The following is a 13065-nucleotide window of genomic DNA, read 5'->3' on the forward strand; positions in this document are numbered from 1 at the left end:
AGAGAGAGAGAGAGAGAGAGAGAGAGAGAGAGAGAGTATTCAACGATGCTAAATTTTTAAAACGGTTCTCGAGTAACACACAAACACAGAGTGGGGGGAGGGAAGGGAGGGAGGGGAGGGAGGGAGGGAGAGAGAGAGAGAGGGTACTCTTACTACATGCAGGTAGAAAAAAACAAGAAGAAGCCAATGTGGGATTCAAGTGAAATTATCCATCTATCAGTCAGAGTCTGAAGTCCCTAGTCCAAAGGACTTTGTAAATATTTAAAATTGTCTTAAGTCACAAAACCAAAACACACCTGTGAAACACTCTCCCTGGGTACTTTTACATCTTTCTAATTTAGGATGTTAGGTATGGAAATCTAATGTGACTTCAAACTGGATAAGGAATAAGATTTCAGCAGTTATTGAGATGTAAGACTCCCTAATAGGTACAATTAGAAAAAAAAAAAAATTCCTCAGAATTCAGTAAACAACAGAACTTGAAATTATACAACGAAGAGGCATAATTATGGACATTGAAATTACATAAATTGGAAGACATGAGGATCATCATTTTCCCCAATGGAGTTACCAACCTTCCCACACCTCTTTTCTATCCCGACTTAGAAAGGTTTTTTTTTTCCTCCAATTTTGCTTGTTTTCTTCGTTTTGGAATTTACTTCTGTGTGCATCTGATTCCCATTTTAAATGCAAAATTTGAGAGAATTTATATGTAGATGAGAATAATGGGAGGAAAAGCACTCCTGTGTTTGAAAGGTCAGTGCCATAGTTGTTGTCCATGAGGCACATCTTGAAGTTGGCAGCAGTGTGTCCTTACTACGGTATTTTAGACAACATGTATATTGAGAGCTGGTAAATGAAGGGGATTGATTGCACATGGACTGAATGGCTTTCTAAATGAGGTGACAAAGGCTTCAGTAAGTAGATTTTTTTTTTAAAGACTAGAAAAGGAGGCAAAGAGATTCTTTATGTCTTCTGAGGTAAACATTTTTAATATTACTAAATATAATAAGTAAATATCAGTGATAATTTCCAATAATCCCTGAGTTTTAGATGACGTTCTTTAATATATACTATTATGTATATATGTATATATGACTGTGTATATATTGACTGTATATATACATATATATACACAGTCAATACACTGTGGAATCATAAGGCTCATTACAATAAATTCAGTTACACCAAATGAGAACAAAAGTGCATTACATTAATTTATAAGTGGGTAGCTTTTGTAATAATAACAGGAAAAAAGAAATGTGGAATGTACAAGGTAGATTTTTGAGGAGAAGTTTTACTAAAAACAAAACAAAACAAAGTCTATATGCTAGAATTCTTTTTTTAATAACTGTATTTTTATTAGATATTTTCTTTATTTACATGTCATATGATATCACCTTTCCCAGTTTCCCTCTGAAAAAAAGAAAAAAATAAAATAAAATAAGGTAAAATAAAAACAAAAACAAAAAACACTATTCATTCCCCACTCCCCCAAGCTCACCAACCCACCCTCTCCAGCTTCCGGGCCCTAGCATTCCCCTACACTGGGGCATAGAAAATTCACAGGGCCAAGGGCCTTTCCTCCCATTGATGACCGACTAGGCATCCTCTGCTAAACATATGCTGCTGGAACCATGAGTCCCACCATGTGTACTCTTTGGTTGGTGATTTAGTCTCTGGGAGCTCTGAGGGTACTAGTTAGTTCATATTGTTGTTCGTCCTAATGGGCTGCAAACCCTTCAGCTCCTTGGGTCCTTTCTCTAGCTCTTTCACTGGGGACCCTGTACTCAGTACAATGGATGGCTGTGAGCCTCTACTTTTATATTAGTTGGGTACTGTCACAGCCTCTCCAGAGACAGCAGTATCAGGCTCCTGTCAGCCAGCACTTACCAGCATCCACAATAGTGTCTGGGTTTCATGACTGAATATGGGAAGGATATAGGATGATAGAGGAATGGATCAATTTGCATTCTTCTACATGCTAACCTCCAGTTGAGTCAGCACCATTTGTTGAAAATGCTGTCTTTTTTCTACTGGATGGTTTTAGCTCTTTTGTCAAAGATCAAGTGACCGTAGGTGTGTGGGTTCATTTCTGGGGGTTTGTTGAGACTGCTGGTCTTCTTATGGGGTTGTCCTCCTCCTCAGCTTCTTCCAGCCTTTCCCTAATTCAACCACAGGGTTCCCTGACTTCAGACCACTGATTAGGTGCAATTATCTGCTTCTGTCTCAGTGAGCTGCTTGTTGGGCCTTTTGGAGAAGAGCCATGCTAGGCTCCTTTCTGTAAGCACCATAGCATCAGTAATAGTGTCAGGCCTTGGGAGACTCCCTTTGAGCTGGATCCCAATTTGGGCCTGTCACTGGACCACCTTTCCCTCACTCTCTTCTCCATGGTTGTCCCTGCAGTTCTTCTAGACAGGAAAAATTCTAGGTCAGAGCTTTTGCTATAGGATGATAACCCCATCCCCTCTACTTGATGCCCAGTCTTTGTACTGGAGGTGGATTCTACAAGTTCCCTCTCCCCACTCTTAGGCACTTCATCTAAGGTCCCTCCCTTTGAGTCTTGAGATTCTCTCACTTCCCGGGTCTCTGGTACATTCTTGAGAGTACCCCCACCTCCCACCTCCTGAGGTTGTATATTTCCATTCATTCTGCTGGCCCTTGGGGCTTCACCACCCCCCCAAACCTGATCATCTTCCCCTTTTCCCCTTCCTTTCCCTTCCTCTGTCCTAAACAGAGAATTCACAACAGAGGAATCTCAAATGGCTGAGAAACACTTAAAGAAATCTTAAAAGTCATCAGTGGTCAAGGAAACGGCAAATCAGAATGACCCTGAGATTCCACCTTACACCAATCACTAAGACTAAGATCAAAAAACTCAAGTGACAGCACATTTTGGAAAAGTTGTGAAGAAAGAGGAACACTCCTCCATTGCTGGCGCAATTGCAAACTGGTACAACTACTCTGGAAACCAATCTGGCAGTTCCTCAGAAAACTGGAAATAGTTCTACCTGAAGATCCAGCTATACCACCCTTGGGCACATACCCAAAAGATGCTCCACCATACCACAAGGAACATGTGCTCCACTATGTTCATAACAGCCTTATTTGTGATAGCCAGAAGCTGTAAACAACCCATATGCTCCACAATGGAAGAATGGATACAGAAAATGTGGTTCATTTGTACAATGGAATACTATTCAGTTATTAAGAATCAGTTTTGCAGGCAAATAGATGGAAGTAGAAAACATTGTCCTAAGTAAGGTATCTCAGACTAAAGAGGACACGCATGGTTTGTGCTCACTAATAAGTAGATATTAGCTAAAAGAGTACAGAATATAAAGGACACAATCCACAGAATTTAAGAAGGTTATCAAGCCAAAGGGACAAAATAAGGATGTTTCTATGCCACTTTGGTGGGAGAAGAAAGCTGATTGCACCTCTACTCCCTGCTCTCTTCCCAATCCTTCCCTCTCACCCCCACCAACCCCTCTCCTTTCTCCTCATAAGAGGGAAGGCCTCCAATGGGTATCAAACAACCTTAACAGACAGTTGCGGTAGGACTAAGGGCATCTTCTCCTTTTGAGGCTAGATGAGGCGGCCTAGTTGGGGCAAGGGATCTAAAGGTGGGCAACAGAGTCAGAGCCCCTGCTTTTTTGGTTAGGGGTCCCATATGGAGACTGAGCTGCACAACTCTTAGGTATGTTCAGATGACCATAGTCCATACCATGTAAGCTCTCTGGTTTGAAGTTCAGTCTCTGTGAGTCCCTATGGGGACAGGTTAATTGAGTCTGTAGGTTTTCTTGTGGTGTCCTTGATCCCTCTGGCTCCTTCAGTTCTTCCTCCCACTCTTCCCCCTTTCCACTGTATTTCCCAGGCACCACCTAATATTTGGCTATAAGTCTCTGCATCAGTTTCTATCAGTTGCTGGGTGAAGCCTCTCTAATGTCAGTCATGCTAGGCTCCTGTCTGCAAGTAGAGCAGAATGTCAGGAATGGTCTCCCTTTCATGGCATGGGCCTGTCAGTGGTTAGTCATTCCTTTAATTTCTGATCCATCTTTATCCCTGAACATCTTATAGACAGGACAAATTGTGGACCTAAGGTTTTGTGGTTGGGTAGGAGTCCCAATCCCTTCATTGGAAGTCTTGCCTGATTACAGGGGATTAGACTTCCTTGCTTTCTATCCATGCCCTAGTCCACATTTTCTGTTTTAGGTGGAACACATTCCTCTAGTAACAACATGTATTTCACAAGAATTACTTTCCCCCTAGAAATAAAGTAGAAGTCTTGGGCCTTCAGATAATTGTTATATAGTCGGACTGTGGATTAGAGGCTCTATTTTGTTATCTTTATTTGTCAAAATTACTCTAAAATAAGAATATTCATATTATCTACATAGATAGAGTAATATATATATATGTACTACACATATATGTATATATATACATGCACATGTAGATACTTATACATATAGCAAAGTTGCTTAGCAAGTAAAGATACTTGGTGCCAAGACAGCACCTGAGTTCCACCTGACAGATTTAAAGAGAAAGAGAAAAGCCACCTGTAGGTTGACTTCTGATCAGCAAATGCACAACGTGCACACAAATAGAAATAACATACTTATATTAATGTGTCAAAAATACTAATTTCACTATAAATGAACAATCTGTGACTCATACAAGTCACACAATGGCCCAAAGAAATGTAGTTGGGGAATTGAAACCAGAAAGAAAATCTAAGTCAATGTTCTCCGTTGACAACCACTCTGCTTTCAACTATACAAGAGCTTTTCAAAAGAGCAACAATAAAAACCAAACATATAACTTTAAATTCTCTAGAGTTTAAATTAAAAACAGAAAGAAGACTTTACAATAATCCTATGTATTTTAAATTCTTGTTTATTAAAATGTATGTTTGCCAACACTGAGTCCTCAAACTCCAGTACGTTTTTTTACAGAAACTCTATGTTAAACCAGTTCACCCGATCTAGGTGCCGCCATTCACAGTATATTATCACAGGTCATGGTCTACTTTGGGAGGGGGGCTTGTAAAAGAACAGCAAAGAGTGAGACTGAATGCTTTGCTTGAAGTTTGTAACTCTTGTATCAAGTTAACCACAGTAAGAGCCAAGATTTTAAGCTCTACTAAATACAAAACAAACGAATAAACAAAAACACTTTATATGTTTATGGTCATTCAAGAAAATATTAGTAGTGATGTATTATTTTGAAATACACAGTTAATACATTTGGAGTTATTTAAAATTTATATTGATAAAAACATGTATTTTCAGTGTTGCCGTAGACAAGCATCTACATAAAACTGTTAAATTGATTGTTGTTTTATATCACACAACTTTTATAGTACTCATTTTTATTGTTATAGTATTTTATAAATTTTAAATAATATGGCAAAAAAAGATATTGTAGGTATTGAAGGGGGTCTCTGGGAGGAGTTGGGGTACAAAAGGAAAACAAGAATGTGATTTAATTCTATTTACTTAAAATATGTTTTTAAATGTTAAAAAATTGAGAAAAATTGAAGTCATGTAACTTCTCTCATCATAATGCAATAAAATTTAAAAAAAAAAAAAAAGACAGCCCAGCTAGAAGAACATATCCCACGTAATGGCAACAGCTTTTAAAAGAGTTCATGCTCCAGTTGTTGGGGACACACATGAGGACCACGCTGTATATCTGCTACATATGTATGTGAGCCTAGCTCTACCACATGTGTGCCCTTCGGTTGGTAGTTCAGTCTCTAAGAGCACCAAGGGCCCAGGTTCGTTGACTCTTGTTATTTGGTCTTCTTGTGGAGTTCCTATCCCCTTAGGGGCCTCGATCCTTCTCCCTACTCTTCAGAAGAGTCCACAAGCTCCATCCAATGTTTTGCTGTGGGTCTCTGCATCCGTCTGATGGTGGAGCTTCTCAGAGGACAGCCATGCTAAGCTCCCGTCTATAAAGATATAAAGTATCTTTAATATTTCAGGAAGAGGTGCTTGCTCCCTCCATATCTTTTATATAAGATAAATTTAGGGTCATACATTTTATGGGTGGTTGAGGTCCCTATAACTCCTCTGCGGGTCCTACCTGGCTAAAATACGTGGCCTCTTCATGTTAAATATAACCAACGCTGTGAGTCAGAGCTAAGGTCACCCCCCATTGATTCTTGGGTGCCACGTCTAGTCCAGGTCTCTGCCACATCCTCCAGATGTGCTCTCACGCATCCCTGTCAGCTGAGGACTTCCATCCGTTTTCATCACAATCTTACCAGGATTTTGGTATTTTCAATATTTTAAATTCTGGCATAAGGGAGAAAATAATGCTTTCACTTGCATTTCTCCTGACTGGTGATGTGCAACAGATTTCCTTCTATGTAAGTTAGCCATTGTGCCTCTTCTGTTAAAAAAGTCTATTCTGGACATTTACTCCTTTGCAAAAAACAAACAAACAAACAAAAGACAAAATGGAAAATAAATGTTCACTTTGAGGGAGGGAAACTATGCATGTTTGTACAGTTCTTAGTGACTCCAAAGATAGACTGCCCATCAGAATCTTTTGGAAAACTTTCAGACGTATGAGGAACTGAAATCAGTCTGTACAGATTTTAATTTACTTGTAGTGTGAATCCCAGGTATCAGTACTTTTAAATTTTGTATTAAAGCATAATGAATATTTAAAAGTGAGCCTATGTTCATAGTCATATGTATTTTTCTAGAATAAACACAGTTAGGTAAACATCACCAAGATCAAGGATCCAAATATGCCAACACCTCCTAAAAATGCTCATTACATTTCTTTATTAGCCACCTCTGGAAAAAGCTGTATCCCATTTGACTGATAAAATGATTCATACCCACCTGTCTTTCCAATGTTAAATCAGTATATCCCATCAACTAACACAGCAGTGTTCTTTTCAGATGGTTGTTCTGTAGAGTATTAATTACCAATATGATTTCAGGTCAACATGACCCACCTCCCAATTTTATCTCCCCATATGCAGATGCTCCAAAAAGCATAAGCCCTTCAAAGTATTCTATCTCCAGGTCCATCCAGATTGAATTCCCATTCTATCTCATGCTGAATCCTATGTGGCCATGGATGAGACAATATGACATGGTTCCCACCCCAGGAGCAGAGCCAGCAGGGTGTGGGCCTCCATGAATGTTGATAATTCTTGGTGTGAGGCTTACTTGTAGAATAACATACACAATGTATTTTATGTTCCTTCTTCAGGAGATGTTCTCCCCACCAAAGTTAATGACTCCACGATAATTAGAAGTACCAACAAGCCTGTTAGGCAAGGGTGTATCTTAGCAAATGGTAAATGCTGTGGTCTTCAAGACAGCCCTTAAAGCTGTTGGAAAGAACTCTGAAAACACAAGTTCAAAAATGTATAATTTCTCAACTATAATATAAGGATGCAGTGTGAAATATTTGAGGGGCTTCATGGACCTAAAAGAGCAGGGGCAGCTGAACTATGAGCCAGCTTGTCAAAAAGATACTAAGGAAGGAGATAAAGAGATTTAGGAAGTGTTGATCTCAGAGCAGGATTCTTCTCAGCTAACTTAAGGTCTGCTAATAGAAGCAGGCAGATCTCTTAATTCATTGCTATGTGTTTAAAGAAATTTTTACTTAGTAGTCCTTTTCTAAGAATCAAATAGCTAAGTTCAGAGCATGCTGACTCATGGGATAATCAAAAGGAAACCTGGGTAAACAATTTAATGAATATGTAAATTAAAAACTGGGATGCAGTCTGCAAGAGCTGAGCTATCTAAATGAACTGTCTAAAGAGCTGTTTTGAGCAAAACACAAGGGTCAGCTTGTACCCACCTCACTGACTCTGAGTCATTTCTTTTGCTGCTCCCAAACACCCCTTCCTCAGAACCCTTTCCAAGCAGAGGCTGGTCCTTGACAATCCCAGATTATCGGGTGGCTCTTCCTCTCGCATAATCTTGCTGATCGCCAGGATTCTATCCCCTATTTCCCATTTAATTATCTATAGATCACATATATGAGAATGCTGTGAAACCAGTAACAGATTTCAATTGTTTTTTTTTTTTTGAAAAGTAGAGTTGTCTTGCATATTATACATGCCAGTTATAGTTTACCCTTCCAACACTCCTCACAGCTCCATGCCCTGCTTCCCCTATATCCATTCCCTCTCTGTTTCCTCTTCAAGAACAGGCCTCCAATAGATGACAGCCAAACATACCAAGATACACTAAAGAAAGGCAAACACCCTTATATGGTGGCTGATCAAGGTAACCCACTAGGAGGAAAGGAATCTCAGGAGCAGGCAAAAGCGTCAACCACACCCACTCCCATTGTTAGAGGTCTCACAAAAATGCCAAGTGAACAGCTACAACATATCCACAGATGACCTGCTGCAGACCCATACACGCATATTTGATATTTAATTATGACTCATAACAGTAGGAAAATTACAATTCAAAGTAGCCACAAAAATAATTTTATGGCTGGGGGGGGTGTTACCACAAAATAAGGAACTATATGAAAGGCTCACAGCATGAATAAGCTTGAGAACCACTGAACAGGAGTGTAGAGGTGAAATCTTCATTCAGGCATTAGTTTGAACTTAGGCATTAAATGAACTGTATAAATGGTATAAATGGTGTCCTATTGGGGACCCTGGCTCAGACTTCAATTTTTTTTCTGTACAAAATTAAACAGAATTCCCAAGTCTACTTATTTTCCCTTATTATAGTATTGCAACTTTCACTCCAACTTATTATCATTCAATTTTTTGGTCCCATCAACTGTGTTCTGAAGAAAAAGCATTTGCTTATCTTGTTGGCTATCTGCCTTTGTCACATTCCAGGCATTGAGAAGTATTGTTATTAGGTCTTCTTTGAAAGTCTGTTAAAACTCTGCACTAAACTCATGTGATCCTGGGCTTTATTTTTTTTCTTTTTCTTTTTTTTTTTTTGGTTGGGAGACTATTAATGACTGATTCTATTTCTTTAGGGGAGGTGGGACTGTTTAGATCATTTATCTGATCCTGATTTAACTTTGGTAACTGGTATCTGTCTAGAAAATTGTCCATTTCATCCAGATTTTCCAGTTTTGTTGACTATAGGCTTTTGTAGTGGGATCTGATGATTTTTTTTGTATGTCCTCAGTTTCTTTTGTTATGTCTCCCTTTTCATTTCTGATTTTGTTAATTAGGATACTGTCTCTGTGCCCTCTAGTTAGTCTGGCTAAGGGTTTATCTCTTTTGTTGATTTTCTCAAAGAATCAGCTCCTGGTTTGGTAGATTCTTTGTATAGTTCTTTTTGTTTCCACTTGGATGATTTCAGCCCTGAGCTTAATTATTTCCTTCCTTCTACTCCTCTTGGGTCTATTTGCTTCTTTTTGATCTAGAACTTTCAAATGTGTTGTCAAGCTGCTAGTGTATGCTTTCTCCAGTTTCTTTTCGGAGGCACTCAGAGCTATGAGTTCTCCTCTTAGGACTGCTTTCTTTGTGTCCCATAAGTTTGGGTATGTTGTGGCTTCATTTTCATTAAACTTTAAAAAGTCTTAAATTTCTTTCTTTCTTCCTTTCCACATTATCATTGAGTAGAAACAAGCTGGAGTAGACATTCTAATATTGAATAAAATTTACTCTCAACCTAAAGTTATCAAAAAAGATAAGGAAGGGGATTTTATACTCATCTAAGGAAAAATCCACCAAGAAGAACTCTCTATTCTGAACATCTATGCTCCTAATGCAAGGGCACCCACTTTCATAAAAGAGACTTTGCTAAAGCTCAAAGTGCACATTGTACCTCTCACAGTAATAGTGGGAGACTTCAACAATGGACAGATCAGGAAAACAGAAAGTAAACAGAGACATAGTGAAACTAACAGAAGTTATGAACCAAATGGATTTAACAGATAATAAATAACTATAGAACATTTCATCCTAAAACAACAAAAGAAAATATATACCTTCTTCTCAGCATCTCATAGTACCTTCTCCAAAATTGGCCATATGATCGGTCACAAAGCAGGCCTCAACAGTTACAAGAAGATCACCATGGAGTAAGGCTGGACTTCCATAACAACATAAGCAATAAAAATCCCACATACACATGGAAGCTGAACAACAGTCTTTTTGTTTATCATTTTTAGCACAATGGCTACTTTCTTCCCAAGTACCACTGAGCTTTTGTAAGAGAATGAAAAAAACAGAAAAGGGACACCAATCCTAATTTGCAAAGATGTGATTGTATATCAAGGTTGTTGTATTATGGAAATAACGGAGTCATTGAAGAGCCAGTGTTGTCTCAGGCAGAGGAAAGAAAAGTAGCAAGGCTGTTTAGAGTCTTCCTCACCTCAATTATCAATGAATTCCCCTGAATTATCCAGGATCGATGAGAGAGCCATCAGGGTAGTCACCACCAACTTCAACCACAAGTCCAAACTTGTATAAGCTCTTCCAAATTTTGTGTCACACACTTGCTTAACCATATTTATTGCTGCTGTATTCATAAGAGCCAGAAAGTGGATATAACCTAGGTTTTCCTCAACAGAATAATGAATAAAGAAAATAAAATAAAAATGAAATTATGAAATTTGCAGGCAAGCTAGAAAAAAAAATCATGCTGAGTAAGGTACCACAGACCCAAAGAGATAAATACATTGTGTATGTATGTGAATAGTAGTCATTAAATAAGTGATAGTCAAGCTACATTCCATAGGCCCAGAAAGATTAGGTATAAAGAAAGGGACTAGGGGAGAAGACATGGTTCTCCCTTGAGGGCAAAAGAATAGATTTTTATGGATGGGCTAGGGGCAAGGTGTAATAATGAGAGGATCAAGTAGAGAGAGGAGACTTCCTGTCTCCTTAGATTCTGCTGTGACCGGCATTTTCATCTGCATTTGCTGGTTCTGCCTCACTCCAGGTGTTTTGTTCTGACAGAAAGCTACTGCTTCATATGCTTGAAGAGTGGCACTCCCCATCGTTGTGAAATGGGGTGGGCAGGAATACTCAGTGACTATGCTCTTAGAATATGGTACTGTGCTGGATCTCAAGCAGTTCCTCAAGACTCGTATGGGAGTGCTCCCAGAGTGCCAGACATTACTAAGGCTCAAAGTTAAAGACAAACCTGCAGAAAATGATGTTAATCTTGGAGCTCTCAAACTGAAACCAAATACTAAAATCACGATGACGGGGACTTGTGAGGAGAGCTTGGAATGTTTTATGTCCTCCCTCGATGATGATGATGATGATGTCATCAATGATTTTGACAATGAAGATGAAGTAACTGAAGTAGAAAACAGGGAAGAAAACCTACTGAAGATCTCTCACAGAGTCAAAGAGTACCAAGTGGAAGTGCCGAACCCTCCCAGGGAGGAGAAGAAGCTTCCGGTGCAGGATGTTGATCATTCACTATATGATCATACGTCTTGTGCAGAGACTGGAATAGAGTTATTGAGACCATTACCTTCATGAATTTCTAACATCTGCATATGAAGATTATGACACTGTTATTTTGTCTACAACAAATATGAAGTGGATTTAAGCTAAAGTGAAGGAACTGGGAGTGAGCACAAGCACCAACTATAAGATCACCTTCATTCTGGAGAGTGTGCCACCATAACTGTGCACACGCCATGGAGGGGGCTCATTGATGTGAAGCCTTTCAATGTCATTTGGGGAAAGTTCTCTGAATTCTACAGCAAAAAAGAAAAAAAAAACCTCAAAAAAACATTATGTTTGATGACATAGGAAGAAATTTTCTAATGAATCCACAAAATGGACTGAAGATAAGGCCTTTCGTGAAAGCTCATCTAAACTGTAATAAAGACAAGGAACTGGTGAGGCTCACTCAGTACCTCAAGGAGATAACCAAGCCTGATAACTTCCTAGATCTGAATCACAAGTACTGGGAAAGGTATCCATGAAAGGGGCAAGGACGGTAGTTACCAGTTACACTCAGAGCTGAAGATCTGTGAGGTCCAGGGACCTTTGTTTCTTTGCTAGGCATTACCATGATTGTGCTGGACACTGAAGCAGATGCCAGGCTGCCTAGCTTTGTAAATTTAATTCTTCCAATGCTTTGTAAATTTAATTTTGTAATTTTTTTGAAGATCATAACAAAGTACTAAAAAAAAAAGTTCTCTTCTCTCTGTCTTAATTTACTCTTGAAGAAATGTTCTCTGGCATTAATTATTGAGGTGTTTCCCGAACCCTCTAAAAAATGCAAAAAAAGAGAAAGGAAAATGAAAAGTGGAGAAAAATATATCTACCAATGTTATCTTATGACTTTGAAAATGAGTTTTGTCTTGTATGCTTTTGTCTCCTTGTATAATCAGCTGCCTGAGTCTGAGACCAAATCCATCTTCAAACTAGCTAGTGCTTTCCCTTTTAAAATGAAAAGCAAAACCAAAAGCCCCAGACCAGGTTTTAAGTAATAACTTGCTTTGTTATGTTGAAAACTCCCAAGAGTTGTCCTTCCTTGTTTCCCAAGAGTTGTCCTTCCGAGTTTCTCTACTGCAGTCTACTACGAAGATCCTCAAGCTGGAGTTGTGTCAGTGTTCTTTAAGAATGAAGGGCATCTGCTTAGTAAGGCTATGCCCTACATGACAGGATGACAAGGAGACTGAAATAACACTGCAGGGTAAGAATATGCTTCTTTTTGGCAGCTAAGTAGAAGCACTGCTGCCTAAAACTGTAGTCGTGAGCACAGCTTACTACAGTAGTAAAAGGCACCATCACCAACTCCACTCTCAGAAGCATGGATAGCATTTCTGCCTACTCCAGCTGGGTGTCCTTGTCACTGCTAACACCGTGGCAGCAAACATCTAGCCATAAGATTAAAAACACCTGTCACTTGCAATGCTTAAGTCTGCAGATATGTAATGTGACTACTGTTTGATGTTGACAGCATTGCTTTATACAGTTCTTGTATTGAAGGGAATTGCTCCTTTTAAATGAACACGCTGTACATTGTTCTTAGGGAACTATTTCAGTAGTGTAAATAATAAATAACAAACAAAAAAACAAAACAAAAACAAAAAACTAGGGAGAGGAATGCAGAGACAGAGACACAGAGAGAG

At 39.0% G+C, this 13065-nt stretch overlaps 1 pseudogene; it reads left to right on the plus strand.

The window, feature by feature from the left end:
* The first annotated feature begins 10138 nt into the window (after nt 1-10138).
* Nucleotides 10139-12265, plus strand: LOC116094841 (annotated as a pseudogene).
* The last annotated feature ends 800 nt before the right edge of the window (nt 12266-13065 follow it).

The sequence above is a fragment of the Mastomys coucha genome, unplaced genomic scaffold (genome assembly GCF_008632895.1).
Source record: "Mastomys coucha isolate ucsf_1 unplaced genomic scaffold, UCSF_Mcou_1 pScaffold17, whole genome shotgun sequence".
Lineage (NCBI taxonomy): Eukaryota > Metazoa > Chordata > Mammalia > Rodentia > Muridae > Mastomys > Mastomys coucha.